At 43.4% G+C, this 15790-nt stretch overlaps 1 protein-coding gene across 5 annotated transcripts in view; it reads right to left on the bottom strand.

The window, feature by feature from the left end:
* Positions 1 to 15790, bottom strand: part of PRLR (prolactin receptor) — a 129879-nt gene that overhangs the window by 68321 nt on the left and 45768 nt on the right. Inside the window, exon 1 of one of the 5 annotated variants that reach the window (XM_083575592.1) lies at positions 12141 to 12159. The exons of the other annotated variants lie outside the window; for them this stretch is intronic. The gene's annotated coding sequence lies outside the window, so the exon portion shown is untranslated. Of the gene's footprint in view, positions 1 to 12140; positions 12160 to 15790 lie in introns of those variants that run through there. 5 annotated transcript variants of the gene reach the window in all.

Consider the following 15790-nt stretch of genomic DNA (forward strand, 5'->3'; position numbering starts at 1 on the left):
CATGGTTCTTTGAGGGAAGTCATGTGCTTTAAATGTGTGTGGAGGCTGAACTATGAATGTCTCTGGTTCAAATTGTGGTGCTCACTGACCTCTGTTCCCCTATCTGCAATATGAGTATAATAATTACTTTACAGGGTTATTCTGTTGCAACAATTACTTCACCTGCATTATCTAGTTGTATTTGGAACGTTTTGAACTGTGATATGAACATGAAGCATGATGTGGAACCTGTGAGAAGGGACTTCCAATGAAAAATTCAACAGTATCCTAATTACTTCACATTAATTAGTCAGCTTTTAAAATATAAGTCTCCATTGGCACCATCCGACAAGGAAACTTCATGCCGGTGGCATTTTTGAAACTAGGTGCATTACTTGAATCCAAAAACGTGTTAATCAAAGCCTTTAAAAGCATACATGATATGGTTATGTTATCTAGTCAACAGAAAGCACTATGGACACTTATAATTTAGCATTATCCTGCAATATCCCAACTGTGGTTTTCTTTTTAGTTCTCTTTAGTTGCTCTGTCAGTAAAAAAGGTAAAAACTAAGCAGACCTCTGCCAGTTCCATACTGATACCATTTGCTACATTAGTTTGTAAGGGAGATGAAAGGAAGGGTTTTTTTGTTCGTTTGTTATTCTCAAGCAGAAAAAGTGCTGGTTATAAAGTTGATGTGCTTCCAAGGGAGTGTTTATATTCAGGTAGATTAGTCTTTTGAACACTGTCTTTGGAGCACCTGGGCACTTCATTGCTTCAAGTCCTTTACTTGTTCATTACTCTCTCATAGGCTTTAGCTGTTGTTTTGGATTTTTCATCTCATGCAGTTTCACAGCTCTTTTCTTAATTGTTCCTTTAAGGGCCTCTTCTAGATCCACACAGATGAACCCACATGTGGCTATTTCCATTAACGATCATGGAAAAGACAACTCTTTGAGGCAGGAAAATGATGCAAGTTTGACCTCCAATCACTGGGTTCTTAAAAGGCTCAAGGAAGAGAAAGATGACAATGATTTAATTTATATACCACTTCATGTCAAAATAGGCTTTTATATAACGTCCCTGCAGAACCAAATCGGAACCTAAGCCATTTGCAGAGCAGCAAAGGGTCACCTATGTCAAGGATTGAAGACTTTCTGTGAATTTCAAAGCAAACTGACCCCCTTGGACTAATGTGTGGTTGGGAGCATAATTATGCTAAGATTTTTGCATGTCTCTGAATTTTGCAATACAGTACTTGGCTCAGAAAAAAATGACAGAGCACATCTTTGATCTGACTGCCACTGTAGCTAAACAGGCCAGGCAGGTTTTGAGACAATAAATATCTGTTTATCAAAGGCAAAAGTTGAGAAAAAATATACATATATATATATACACACAAGCCACAACCCATCTTCAAAACCACCTTCAACTGTCTGGGAAAATTATCCTCTGAGAAAAGAGTATAGCACTGTACAGAATGCAAATGTAATGCAGTTAGTGTGTACCTCAGTGCTTGTCCAAGTGCCTTTGTAAATGGTGGGTTTTTCTTTTCTTTTTTTGAGGAAACACGCCTCTTTTCTAATCATCCATGTGCCAAGAAACAATATTTATTATGTGTTTGTAAGAACAAATCTTATGCATTAAAAAAAAAGAGAAAATTGATGTTGGATCAAAGTGTTTCAAAGTTTGCCAAGTCAAAATATATATAAAAAATGGAATGGAGTTACAATTAGCTACTGCAGGTATGAAAAACTGGCAGTGTTTCTTCTTATGTAATCAACTGTGTACCTGCTTAATTGCATTTAAACACATACAAACAGAGGCAGGCGCACACACACACACACACACACACACACCTTTTCGCAAAAGTTCCCAAAAGCTGACTCAGTTCTCATTGCTATTCAAGTTTGCACAGCTATTGTGAGTGTCACTCAACATTACCTGAAACTGTTCCCAGTTCAGTGGAGCTTCACTTGTAGTTCATTTCAGTAGTTTATTGTTCTAGCCAAAGGCCATGACAAACCTGTAGCAATAATATTAGTAAAATACAAAACATCCATCTATAATAAGCTGACATCCATTATGTAAGAGAAGACACCAGAGAAACCAACAAGCTTAAATTTAGTTACAGATAGGTAGCCGTGTTGGTCTGCCATAGTCAAAACAAAATTTTTTTTTTCCTTCCAGTAGCACCTTAAAGACCAACTAAGTTAGTTCTTGGTATGAGCTTTCGTGTGCATTCATGTGTATCTGAAGAAGTGTGCATGCACACGAAAGCTCATACCAAGAACTAACTTAGTTGGTCTTTAAGGTGCTACTGGAAGGAAAAAATTTTTTTTGTTTTAAGCTTACATTTAGTTTGATTTCAGATTAAACCTTTGTATCGCCAAAACAACTCAGTGATTTGATCTAGCTCCCTTTTCCTAATTTTTTTTTGCAGCCAGTGCATAGAAGGCCACTCTGCATGTTACCAAGTTGTAACTATCCACAGGATTTGTCAATCAAAATCAGCACCCACAGAAGATGTGGCACAAACACAGAACATCTCACAGGAGTTAGGCAATCATCCTCTTTGGCTTTTCTCACAGGACTTGTCCTGACTAGAAGTCTCAACTCCCAAGTTAAACTATTGCCAATCACAGATGGGAGTTCTGGGAGTTATGCCACCAGAACATTATCCCAGAAGAAGGTGGCATATCCATGCAGGAGCCATCACCCTCTTTGAATGTTCCACCACCATCCATAACTCCCTGTGCCAGCATATCAGGCAGAAGGATTCTGTCTTGACCTCGTGTGGTCTGAGAGCTTGGAGCAACCAGCCCAGACCTCTTTACACCCAGAGTTCACATGGTGGACAGAGAAACAATAGGCTTGACTTCATTCCTCCCAAGATGAGGGGGAGTAATCTTAGTTAAGCCAGGCAGCACAACTTACTCTATGGCATTAACCCCTTCATGAGTTAATTAGACTTAAGCATTTTGGTTATACAAGGCTTGTTATCCTACATTGACAACTGATTTGATTCTTCCAAACTGTTGCAGAATGACATGCTGTTTGATGTCCACTCTGTGCTCCTGTCCAGTCTGCACTTTATGCAGGTGTTCCAATACTACCTTTGCTTAGGACCTTGCTAGATTTGTTTTTTATATGATAGGAGATGCTGGACTTTTTATTTGTTTTGCACTGAGCGGCATTCAAAATTATGATCGCAAAAGGACAGTGGCAATGACTGTTCTTCAATGTCACTCAACTCTGAATGTGGGGAGAGCCTGTGTAAACAGCTGAGATGGGCTACGGTAGAAGGCAGTCCCTTATAGCTATACCATTAAAGGTGTTATTCATATGGTAACTGCAGCTATCATTTGATACTCCAAGAGTGTGAATAAGCTTCTGCCACCGTTCATCATGTTATGAGTCACCACAAATCAAAGTGTCTCTTCCCACCTCAAGGAAATAATTAGCCAAACAGGAGCCTATCTGCAAGATGATAAAAAGACAAGAATGTGTGTTTTGCATCTCGCTAGCTGAATGATTGATGCTGCAAATAGTGTCTCAATTTTCTGTTTTCCCACTCTAAGCATCACTCATTCCTTTCAAGTTTCCCCCATATGCCAAATATTGCAAACTTACGGAGTGCAATCCAGCTCCTGCTCCACACTGATTTTAAGGGGGAAGCTATTCAAGCCTTTAACATTAATGTTCCTCTCTTCTGACTTCCCTCAAGCCTTCAAGCTTGTAAATACTCTCATCAAGTTTGCTTTAAAAATTAAATAAATTATTACATATTTTCTTGCAAGAAATAAGCAAAACAACCAAACATGTATTGGAAGTCACCCCAGAACTGGCCCTGCTGAACCACAGGTCTCTCACAGCAGTCTATACCACACAAAATATTTCACACTAACCTGCTTGTAGCACAGAAATGTAGTTTTTCCTCATTCTGGCATCATTATGTTTGTCCTCAGCATGTTGCTTTCAATCTAGATTGATCCTAGATCCTGCTGCTGTACACTAGGATGGGTGTAGTTACTTGATACACATTTGAAAACCTTCCCCTTGATTAGGTTATGCAAGCCTTTTCCTTCCTGCACCTGGCCCAGCTGAGGGAAGGAGGAAGTGATGATAACCATCTTGATAAATGCCCACCCACAATGCCATTGGGCAGGGGAGGATACAACTCCCACTGATGGGACGGCCAACTTTTTTTCCCAATTGGATATGCAGTGGGGTAATGCGAAAATCAATTGTCAATGAGCTTTCATTTTTGGAATGGAACTCGTTTCTCAAGAAGCACTTTCCAGGGGGCAACAAATATGCAATAGATCTAGATTGTTTGTGGACTATATAGAAGAAATGTGAGCTTCATTGAGTCTAAAATAAAATGTGCGTACACTCTCTCAGAAGTGTATGAAATATATGCTGTATGAAACTTGGTCTACTGAACTGAACCAATGCTTTAGAAAGCCTCCATAGTTCTATTTGTTTGTTTCCAAGTTTCATACAGCGTATATTTAGCCTAGAGAAGAGACGATTAAGAGACAAAAGCTAACAATTTTCAAACCACGTTCAAACCATTTTTCTGCCCACTGTCATGGAATACCCTGCCAATAGAGATTCAGCAGGTGCCTTCTCTTTCAATCTTTAAAACACAGGCCGAACACTTTTTTATTCTACCCAGCTTCTCTAAGCAGCTAATAACACATCTTTCTATGATTGATGGTCTCTGGTTTTAATTTGTATGCGTTTTTATTATTAAAAAACAAAGCCGTTTACAATAATAGCTATATATATTGTGGCATATAAATCTTTTTAAATGAAAAATATTTGAAGGTCTGTCAAACAGATGGAGTTAATTTGATTTGACAGTGGAAACTAGAAGGGCATCCATCAGAGAAGATGTGGGGTTAGACCTGGTAACATTTGAGGTCCCATCCAACTCTATTATTCTAACAAACCCAGTTCATTCAGAACTCCCAAATCTAGGAGGAAATTCTGATTAGGAGAGTATCAGAAGTTTCCCTAGTACTAAGGTTGAGACCTTCTACATTCTAAGTAGAATGATTAGGGAAGCTTTTAATGTTTAACAGACCATTGTATTTTAATATTTTGTTGGAAGCCGCCCAGAGTGGCTGGGGAAGCCCAGCCAGATGGGTGGGGTATAAATATAATGGGAAGAAGAAGAAGAAGAAGAAGAAGAAGAAGAAGGAGACCTAGTTTCTAACTCTAATTCACAATCTGGCCTCTCCTAAAGAGCTACAGCTGTCATTCACTTTGCCCATACAACCTTGCTGAGCCACTAAATTGACTTCAAAATACTACAAATGTAGGAGCACAAAGTACTTTGGACTGGAGCCAGCAAGACCTTTTAAAGCTTACAAACTCATTTTCCAGACAAATGCCAATAGTGTATACATTTTTCTTGGAGTTTCAACAGCTTCCTCATGTTCCTCTAAAGGTTAACAAGGCAGAACATGTATGGATGTGTCATCAAAATGGCAATATTTTACCGCATGCTTGACTCACTGATACAATAACTAAAGATCCTTCCCTTATGTTCCTTCCTAAAATATCCTAAAGATGTGTGTGTGAGAGAGAGCTTTATTATCTCCAAGTGGGCAGTAGAACCAAGACATGCTGATTTTTGCACTGCATTCTGTAGTAAAATTGCTATAAAATTGCTATAGTATCACACAAATACTTCTTTCTTTGATATTCTGATCAAATTAAAAATAACTGAAAGATAACTCCACACCCTCCAACTTTTCTCCGATGAAAATAGGGACGTCCTAAGGAAAAGTGGGACATTCTGGGATCAAATCAGAAACCAAGATGGCTTCTGTAAATCTGGGCTGTCCCTTCAAGGGTTGTGGAAGTTCCATTGTAGAAGCAGACCTAGCACTATTTTAGACACAAGCCAGATGATCCAAGGGGGCTGAGGACCAGTCTGCATAGGTAGTTTGTTCTTCATTTCTGCACCTCCCCATATATACATTTCCATAATTAGGTAAAGGTAAAGGGACCCCTGACCATTAGGTCCAGTCGTGGCCGACTCTGGGGTTGCGGCGCACCCTTTATTGGTCGAGGGTGCCAGCGTACAGCTTCCGGGTCATGTGGTGAGCATGACCAAGCCACTTCTGGTAACCAGAGCAGCGCATGGAAATGCCGTTTACCTTCCCACTGGAGCGGTACCTATTTATCTACTTGCATTTTGACGTGCTTTCAAACTGCTAGGTTGGCAGGAGCAGGGACCGAGCAACAGGAGCTCACCCTGTCATGGGGATTCAAACCACTGACCTTCTGATCGGCAAGTCCTAGGCTCTGTGGTTTAACCCACAACGCCACCCGCGTCCCATTTCCATAATTACCCCAGGGCTATTTGCCTTTTGTGGCAGCTCATCTGGCCTGAATACAAAGGCCAGACTTCTCTAGAAGTCTCTCCGCTGTAGCTAATCTTTCTCATCTTTTATAATTTCTGAAAAGCAGAAACATGTGATAGATCAAATTCTAGGAAAATACATGCACCCATCTGACTTTTGAAAGCTGCTTGGGAGGGTTCCAAATTACCCATCACAAAACAAGATCAGCCCAATCATAAAGCCCAGCTTTTCATATTGCAGAGCAAGCACTGTCAAAGTTAACGGTCCAGAGGCGAGTTTTGAGTAAGCAGGCAAGTACAGAGGCAGAGCAAGGTGGGGGCGGTGGGGGGCGGTGCCATCCCTGAGGGGGGGTGTGACAAAATCCTGACCGAGTCTGATCGTGGCCATGCTGGATCCCACCCCCTGGCCTGGCCAGATCACACCCCCCGGCCTGGCCACTACACCGGATTGCGCCCCCTGGCCTGGCTGCCGCAGCGGAGGGTACCCCCACCCTGGCTACCGGGCCGGAGAGCACCCCCTGGCCTGGCCACTGGGCCAGATCATGCCCCCCGGGCAGGTCAGGAGTCGGAGGGGGGGCGCTGTTACCCCGTGCTCCCACATGGAGGAGGCAGGCAGGCAGGGGAAAGGGTGGGAGAGGCAGGCGAGCAAAAACAGGGGGGGCGGGAATGGGTGCCGTACTCCCCATCCCTCCCTATGGATGGTTTGCACCACCCCAGGTGCCAGAGAGGCTTCCCACTCGCCACTGGGCAAGTATGAAGATAAACAGACGAGTGAGTGGGCCCAGCCAGAGAACAGTCAGATCCTCTCTCTAGCACCAAGATACTCAGAACAAGCCAGGCACAGATCTGAGGATTTACAGGATTAAGTGGGACGTTACTGCCCCCTGAGTCACCTGATAGCTGCTTGGTAGCTTTTGGCCTCCAACATTGAAGGTGCCTTAGCATAGTGGTGATCAGGCCAGATGCTGCCACATTGATCCAGCTAACACAGTACCTTCCCACTCTGAAAGAGGATACCAGCACATTGCAGTGTGCTAGTGGTGGAGTATTTAGGCCTGTAAAACAGATGGGAAATCAGTGGTCCTCCAGATACTGCTGGACTCCAGATCCCATCATCCCTGACCATTGGCTATGCTGGATGAGGTTGATGGAGTTCAGCAACATCTGGAGGACCACAGGTTACCCATCCCTGCTGTAATATAGCACAGGTATTTAAATGTGAGCGGAAGTTCATAGCACCGAACATGTGTGACATCACAGGCATCATCCAATAGGTGCTTGAGGCATTAACACTCCACTCACTAGTAGAATTATGGAGTGGGGAGGGTTTTAAAATGTGGAAGGGGAGGTTTATTGGGTTGTTCTGTTTTCATAATAGGTTTTCTTTTTTATATTGTGATTTTATGTTGTGAACTGCGCTGAGATCTACAATTATACAGGAGTATACAAATGTAATAAATAATAATGATAAATAATGATAAATTTCAAAGGAATGGGATTTTCTCACCTACATTTCCAAATCACAGAAATGCTTTCTCCACGAAAGATATCTAGATTCCCCCCAAAGTCTAGAGTAACTACTGTATTTGCCTTGCTCAAAATCAAATCAAGCAAAAAGCTCTATAGCAGGCATGGCCAAACATGGCCCTCTAGCTGTTTTGGGACTACAACTCCCATCATCCTGAGCTAACAGGACCAGTGGTGAGGGATGATGGGAATTGCAGTCCCAAAACAGCTGGAGGGTCATGTTTGGCCATGCCTGCTCTATAGGCTGCACAGTCCTAAGCACATGTACTAGGAAGCTGGCTCTACTGCACTCAGTGCGGCTTATTGTGAGTGAAAATGTGAATGACCAACCTGTATTAGTATCTTTCTGTGTTTGGTCAGACCTGCGCCATTCTGCCAGTCCAAACCAAGCCAAGAACATTATGCTGCCAGAAGCAGAAAAGCTGAGATGGTGTCTCTGTCCAAGGTCCAGGTCAAATGGTGCACAAGGTTAGCTAAATCGTTTTAACACCTGAGGCGGGGGGAAATCTGACATGTGGCTCTTCATGGGAGTAAAAATGCAGCAATAGTAAAATTAAACGACCAACAACCAGGAACAAGCCTCCTAACAGGATGGCTGGCCAAGCTGGTTGAAGCTGATGGGAGTTGTAGTTCAGGAACATCTGAAGAGCCACAGGGATTATTAGCCACACCTGCCCGACATGGAGTGAGCAAATCAGACTGGTGTGAGTTCAGTGATCATCACAACAGGATGGCAAAGTGTGTTAACAAGCTGCCGGAGCACTTAATCCTCAAACAAGTTAAACTAGACAACATGTAGGAGATGCATGGTTAGCATCTCAACTGATGTTTTCTGAATGAAAAACCAGCATTGGAAGTTATTGCGAACAGAAGTGGGAGGAGGAGCAATTCCTGAATTTCCTTTGTTTGTTTGTTTTCCCACTCATTATGCTCCCTTTCCCCCACCGAATCTGATCCGATATCACATCAACAGTGGGGAAGTTCTGGGAGGCTACCTGTAGTTTTGTCCTGTTGTTTTGGGGCTGAAAATGATTTGGTCTGCCTCATATGCTGGGCTGTCCAAAATACAGTGGCAATATCATCACTTGAAGTCCATGGAAGTGATCAATCTGGCTTGAACTCAAATGCTTCTGCCTAACTGGTTTGTGAACTGAGCCAAATGTCTCTTTCATCAACAGCAGTGATAAATTGGTATTGGCAGTGTTTATTTAAAACAAAAGGCTCCTTTATGGGGCTCCAGAGGAGCGCAGGAGGCCCTCTGGCTGGCAGTTTTAGTTCAGTCAGGAGTTCTTAGTCAAAATATATTAGAACCTCTAAAAGGGAAAAAGACAAATATACCCCAGTATAATTAGCAGCAAAGCTGTATTTGAGATTATGTGGTGAAATACATTTCAAAATTCTCAATTGTATTTTGTAATGCCCCAAATTGATCATATATCCACAAGCTTCAACATAAGGACACAGTTCATCCTTCGTTCAGGCCTCAACTCTTTACAATTTCCTGATTTTCATACTCCTTCTGGTTAAAAAGTCAGACTGATCTACCTATTTCCTGCAATCTTTCTGATGTCTCTTCATTTCCTCTGGAGCCATTACCATACTCTTATCAGAACTGGGAGCAAATAAGTCGTATGAATCCTGACATAAATATAGGAGGGGCCTCTTGGTGTCGACTAGCAAATGGGGTAGAAATTTGGTTTGGGTATGATTTTAATGTAAACCTGCCTAATTTGTGCTTTCCAAAACAACAGTGAACCAAAACACAGCTCTCCTTAAAAAAAAAAAGCACTTCTCCAAATTTTGTGGTGCAGTTCTCCAACAAAGTAACGTGTACAAGAATGTGCATCTTAATGAAAATGCATTATATTAGGAAATATTGCCTGCAAAAAAATGTGTGTATCAAATGAATTTTGCACTAAAATGCTGATGAATTTAAAATTGCAAACTGACGCAGAAATGTGGAGACCTGGATTTAAGATTGGAAAAGTGAGAAACTAGGAGAAGTGAAATTGAGAGATTCCTCTGTCCCTAGTGCCGATCCAGTGGGTCATTAAACTAAAGAAATATATAGCCTTAATTATGGAAGATTCCTGTAAGGGATTTGTCTTCTTGACAGTCAGAGTCAATATTGTTAGCAGTGAGGTGGAAGAGCAGAGCAATTCCTTGCCAGCCAATGTTTTCATATTTTGCATAAACTGATGGGCCCGTAATTAATGGGAAAAACAGGCCATCCAGAAGCAGAGCAATCTAGCTCATCCACTGTGCTGGACTCCTTCCAGCAAAATCTCTTTATTACACAAAAGTGCCAGCTCACCCATCTGTGACAAAGGATGTAAGTTGTTCCAATGAAAACGAAGGGGTCCCATGCTGGAGAGCACTTAAAGACCCTGTCAAACAGGCAGCCAGACAAGGGAACATGCTGCGCTTGTTGTGCCAAGAAGGCTGCCATGACCCTGGAGTAATATCCCCTCATCTAGCTCAGTCAGTAGAGCATGAGGCTCTTAATCTCAGGGTCTTGGGTTTGAGGCCCACACTGGGGGAAAAGATTCATGCATGACCCTCATGGTCCCTTCCAACTCTACAATTCTAAGATATTACGGGGAGGAAGGGGAGGACTCTGGAGTAGAAGGGGAAAGGCATGCAAGACCATCTCCACCCCCCAGCTGGATAATGTGGTACTGCCATCATCTGACTCAGATGACTCCACTGCAGAAGGAAGACCTGAGGCTCTCCTGCTTAGTTGCAGTAGAAGGTTACTGGAGAAGGATGCTCACTTTTCAGTAGAGCGGCATCTCCCAGGACAGGTGGTGCGAACCATTAGACTGCACCTGCTACCGTAGAAAGGCTCAGTTTCAGCTTGTGACTTGCCCGAGCAACTTCACAGCTCCGCATTCCCCAGAACGCAGCATGATTCTTTGCGCTGCGATTTGCCTCCTGTCTGAAATTTGCCCTGCCTTACGCTCTGGTGGGGCCTTGCTGTGCTGCAGGGCACAACAAAGGCACACTTAAGAATGGAGAAGGGAAAGAGTAATACGGAGCATGTACTATTTTGCCTTAAGGCAAAACTGTATCTGTTGGGCAGAGATATGGTTTTCAGAAACATAGTGCTTCAGCTATACCAAGCCAGAGGCATTCTATATAGAAGAGGGGTACATCTCACATTTGTTGGGGATAACTCCCTCAAGGTGGCTACCGCCCGATTCCCAGGGACACTTGGGTTGCTTCCAGGTGACCTGTTCATTGAGAATTCATCCTGATTTGTTTGTGGGGAGTTTAGAAGACGTTGAGTCAAAGATACTTTATTTCCCACTTTCCGGTGCATTTTCCTCATCACCTTCCTTATTGCAATAAGTCTCACCTTTTGGGCAGTTTTGTTGTGCCAGAGCTTGAAACCAGCTTTAATTGCACAACCTGAATTTGCTGGTATGTGACTGAACTCCACCCAAACACAGCAACAGTCTGGAAGCATCCTTCGGAAGCAAATATTCCACCGAGACCAGCACTTTGCCATCTCCAAAATGGAACGGTACTTCCCCACTTCCAAGTTCTACATCTGTGAGATCTAAACTACCGTATTTTTCGCTCTATAAGACACACCCGACCATAAGATGCACCTAGTTTTTAGAGGAGGAAAACAAGAAAAAAAATATTCTGAATCTTTTATTTCTGTAGAGCCTCTTTTCAAAAGCTTGATTTTGCAAGTGAACAGGAGAAGCATTTTAACAGGCATTAGTGCTTGGATTTCATTCTCTCACAGAAAGCCCCAGAAGAAAAATGGGATCATTTGGCCGTTTGGAGAGACAGAGGCACATGGTTTGGGCAGTGATGGAATCCAAGACTGATTGAAGAGGGAAAACAAGAATAATGTTCTCCTGTCTGTTTGTCAAGTTGCTCGGGGGGGAAACAAGGGCTATCACACAACAACCTCACAACAACCCAGTGAGGTTAAGGTGGCCCTCTCTGGGCAGCGCCTCTCCAGCGAAGCGGGAGGAGAAACAGAAGGGGCTCCGTTTCTCCTCCCGCTTCGCTGAAGGGACGCTGCACAGAGAGGGAGAGCTGCGCAGTGCCATTCGCTCCATAAGACAAATACACATTTCCCCTTACTTTTTAGGAGGAAAAAAGTGCATCTTATGGAGCGAAAAATATGGTAATCTTAACCTGCTGGTGAATGACAGGTAATACATTTAACATCAAAAACAACAGCAACATTTCCAGCCCACGTGTACATGAAAACAAAAAATGGAAATACCTTTACCTTCCCATTCAACCCAGTTCCTTCAGTCCGTTCCCTTCAAGTCCTATAATCAACTGGTTGCAGGACCTGCAGCTCCAAATCCTCAGATGAACTCATTTTAAATGAGTGTGTTAAACCGCATATAGGATGCCGATGGCTCATCTAGGTATCAGTTTGATCAGGCAGCAGTGCCAGCTTGAAACACATGGTAGGTGATGGCATTCATCGCACATTTACATGCCAGATATTGCTCACTGCTTAGACTTGTTTGTGTGGTGTAGGCAATCCACTCTTCTGCCCTGGAGAAAGGGAGTGTCTCAGCACTAGGGTACTCATCTCTCAAAACAAGGCTGAAAGAGTCTCGTGATATTCTGCAACTTGGAGGCTTGCCTGTGGAGAAGAAGATAGTGGGGCTGCCTACACATGATGTATGCCTGATTCACACATGCATGATGCATGTTTGGCGTCATCATGCAGTTTCACATTGCTTAATAACTTGCGCAGCATCACAGACACCATAATCCCAAGAATATTGAGGGGTCCCCACACAATGTCCTGAAGTCGCATGTGCAATGGCTCCGTATTCAGCCTCAACGATGCAGGGGGGGGGGGCTTTACTGAATATTTCCCAAGACCATAATGCACACTCACACTGCAATGTACTCATAAGCAACCTACTTTCAGCAGCCAGGAGCATCATAATCAGACACTGGAGGGACCAGTTAGGAGTGAACATGGACCACCAGTACCAAACTGTATGGTAAACAGCCCTACTAGAAAAGCTAATCAACACATTGAAACAAGCAAGGGGACCCATACAAGAGGATTCCCCTTTAACTGCATACGCAGCCCAACAAGACGACAACAGGAACCCACAGCAACCCAGCATTGATATAGCTAACTTGACCCAACAACCCCTCCTTCTCACACACTGCAGTCAACTGAAGGCAAGCAACCAGGTCCTGGGTCCCCAACTTCTCTTAACGCCAATGAAAACAAATGAATAGAAAAAGAACCTACCCACATGACGCAGACACCGAAACCTTTGACATACACCATATAAGGGAATGAACGCTTACTATTCCCCCTCACCCCCTTCTCTCTCCCCACACATCTCTTCTCCCCCAAGCCTTATACTGTTTGAAACATTAATGTCTCACATCGAATATAACTGATCTGTAGAAAGGATTCTATGAACGGAAAACAGATGCCTTATGTACTTTTGTAACCCAATTAAATATTTAATAAAAACAAAATTCAAAATAATGGGGGAGGGGGGCTGGCTCCTCAGAAAAAAACAAAAGACTGAGGCGGGCCCAAATGCATCAGCTCCCTGCAGCCCTTGTGCAGCATAGCAGCAACTTTGTGGCACAGGAAATCCAGCTTAACTCTGACTTCTGCCACCATCCTTAGGCAAGGCACTATCTTTCAGCCTCAGTACTAGCCCTCCCATCTGTAATATGGGAATAATATCAGCGACCTACCTTACAGAGCTGATATAAGAATTGCAGAAGTAATGAACGTCAGAGGCACAAATGGTGGCAGTGAGAGTTACTCTTCCCATCCCCTGAAGACATCTCATAACACAGACTATGAATGGCAGGACAGGGCAGGAAGAGACATTGCAGACTCATACACCCCCCACCCCCCTGCAATGCTATCCAGCAAGTGATAGGCTGCAGCAATCCTGTGCATCACACAATTGCATCTGATTCCCTAAGGGCCATTTCATACATTAAAAAAAAAAGGTAAAGGACCCCTGACAGTTAAGTCCAGTCACAGACTATTCTAGGGTTGCGGCACTCATCTGGCTTTACTGGCCAAGGGAGCCAACGTTTGTCCACAGACAGTTTTTCCGGGTCAAGTAGCCAGCATGACTAAGCCGCTTCTGGTGCCACGGAACACCGAAACCAGAGCAGCGCACGGAAATGCCGTTTACCTTCCCGCTGGAGTGGTACCTATTTATCTACTTGCACTTTGACGTGCTTTCAAACTGCTAGGTTGGCAGGAGCAGGGACCGAGCAACGGGAGTTCACTCTGTCATGGGGATTCGAACCGCCAACCTTCTGATCAGCAAGCTCAGTGGTTTAGACAACAAACCCACATTTCTCGCCTGATGCACTCAACAGGGACCTGCCACTAATCCCGCCACTGTCTCGAGAGTGCACTGATGCGACGCATATATTTTTGAACACCTCTTTGATAGGAGCAAATAGACACAGGTTTGGGGACAGTTGCGAAGCCGTGGTGGTCAGGGCGAGGGAGAAAGCGATTTGCAGGGGAAAAGCAGCCAGTGGTGCTCAACCTTTCCCCCACCCGCCACGTTCCCCTGCAACCCCTTCCCCCAGCTGCTGTTCCTTGCAACTTGTCAAAACACTGCGATTGGGGGAAGGTACAATTCGAAGCATTGCATTGACGTCCTCTAAGGTCGCCCCCAGGCAGACAGCATTTCACAGGAGGCATTCAAGGAAGCACGTGCTGGAAATTTATGGTAGGTTGGCACAATTAACGTGGAATAAAGTGCTTTGTCGCCCTAGCAGAACAAATCCACTTTTGAAAAAAGACATGGATTCTTTGTAGTTAAGAAAGTGTTGAGGAAGAACACAGAAAAGTGTAGGATGGATGGTTAATGAGAAGCTGTATAACCATCAGACAAGCAAATCAGGATGTCTGACTATCCCTGCAGAACCTCGCCACAGTAAGCAGGTTGTGTTAAGCATCCCTAAAGCAGGCATAGGCAAACTCAGCCCTCCAGATGTTTTGAGACTACAATTCCCATGATCCCTAGCTAGCAGGACCAGTGGTCAGGGATGATGGGAATTGTAGTCCCAAAACATCTGGAGGGCCGAGTTTGCCTATGCTTGCCTTAAAGCAATCTTCCCTTGCCTACAGATGAGATTTAAATCAGATTCATGCCAATTGATCTAGAATGCCTGCACCACAAAGTTAGATACATATTGACTGGATCACACACCCAATATTCCTTGTCTCTTCCGCGCCACAGTAACACTCACACCTAGAACAGTACAAGAGAGGCTCAGATGCATTTTTAAATTTCTTGTGGAAATGCCCAGTCCATGTCATTATTACCTTCCTACATTGCAACTGATATGCCATAAAAAAATCCCCCTGGTGTAACGAAAGTTCAATTTAACCATTCTAAATCAAACTTACTTTACATATTATCATTATATCACCTCTTTTTTTAAAAAAAACCAAGAAGACTCCATGATGCAAGTAATTTGAAAGTAAGCAAAACTCCCATCTTAGATTTGATTTGATTTAATTTAATTTAATTGTTCGCAGCATTTCTATCTGGCTTTTCAGCTACAATGTTTCAAAGGAGATCTAATCAAATCTGAAGTTTTCCAGGCCCCAGGGAAACTGTTCTAATGCAGAAACATGGAAAAGAAACCTCAAACAGAAAACCAATCATCTGAAACAATATTAGTAAGGGCGGGACTCTGAAGCTAAGTAAGAAGAACCATTATCTCCCTTTTTTCAAAGCTTACATACAAATCACTGAAGTCTGGGTATTCCTAGCGTGCGTGCAAACACCCACATCCATCCACAAACCTTATGGAGCACATCCATCATTTAGAGCAGGGGCAGCCAATGGTGCTGCACCCCAAATATTGTTGGACTTCAGATGCAATCATCCCTGACCATTG

The sequence above is a fragment of the Podarcis filfolensis genome (genome assembly GCF_964270895.1).
Source record: "Podarcis filfolensis genome assembly, chromosome: 11".
Taxonomy (NCBI): domain Eukaryota; kingdom Metazoa; phylum Chordata; class Lepidosauria; order Squamata; family Lacertidae; genus Podarcis; species Podarcis filfolensis.